Source organism: Hyperolius riggenbachi, chromosome 2 (genome assembly GCF_040937935.1).
Source record: "Hyperolius riggenbachi isolate aHypRig1 chromosome 2, aHypRig1.pri, whole genome shotgun sequence".
Classification (NCBI taxonomy): Eukaryota; Metazoa; Chordata; class Amphibia; order Anura; family Hyperoliidae; genus Hyperolius; species Hyperolius riggenbachi.
The window spans coordinates 506,511,369-506,512,386 of NC_090647.1; positions in this window are offsets into that span (position 1 = coordinate 506,511,369).

Sequence of the window (1,018 nt, forward strand, 5' to 3'; positions counted from 1 at the left end):
CGCCTGCCCCCTTTGTGAGATATTATTTTACAGGATAAATTGCCTCGCTTATTCCTTTTATTCCCCCCTTTTAATTGAGTGTAGGTGAAACAAGAAAAAAAATAAAATAAAAAATCCCCAGGTTCGTTCAGATGTGAAATAATTGCTGACGGAGACTGGAATTAGCATCCGTTCCAAGAAACAATTGTAGGGGGTGACAAACTTAATCTACAGTTTCACACCAAATGACCCCAAGGCTTGTGATAATAAGCCTAATTTATCATAAAGGGTTCGTGTCCGCAAGCCCGACGTCCCCCTTTATTCCTAATCACCCCCTGACAGATGTATACGTCTAAATTACATTGGTATTATAATGGCACACTTTCTATTTCCTTACTCAGCAGTAGATGGGCAGCATTCACATCAATTCTAAACGTGTTGACACATAATTACCGGCGTGTTGTACGGGGAACTAAATGACAATGCGGCAGGTAGGAGAGCAGCGAGGTAGAATGATAGACCATCGTGTGGTTCTAAAGATACGGGGTCACACGTCGGGGCTGATTTACTACGTTTCTCCAGGAGAATGCTGGGGAATGCAAGGAAAAAAACAAAAAACTGGCCATCGTTTTATATTAAAGGGGCACCACAATGACATGACATATAGAACGAGCATGTGGATTATTGCTGGTGGCTGAATTACAGTGTTTTAAAAGTTTCTTCAGCTCCGTCTTCTGACAGTGCTTTAGTTACTCACTGTGCACCGCTATAGCCGTAATTCCTAGTACCGTCTATGGTGATGCCGGCTGCACCCAAATCTCCTGCGCAGGAGATTTGGGTGCAGCCGCGCAACCCTAGGCTGTAATAGGAGTTACGGCTATAGTGGCACACAGAGAGTAACTTTGGTGCCGTCAGAAGACGGAGCTGAAGTTACTTTTAAAACACTGTAATTCGGCCGCCAACCATAGCTGGGAGCCGAATTACATTATTTCCCACCATCCTCGTGGACCTGGAGAGGGAATAGTAATTAACGCCACCG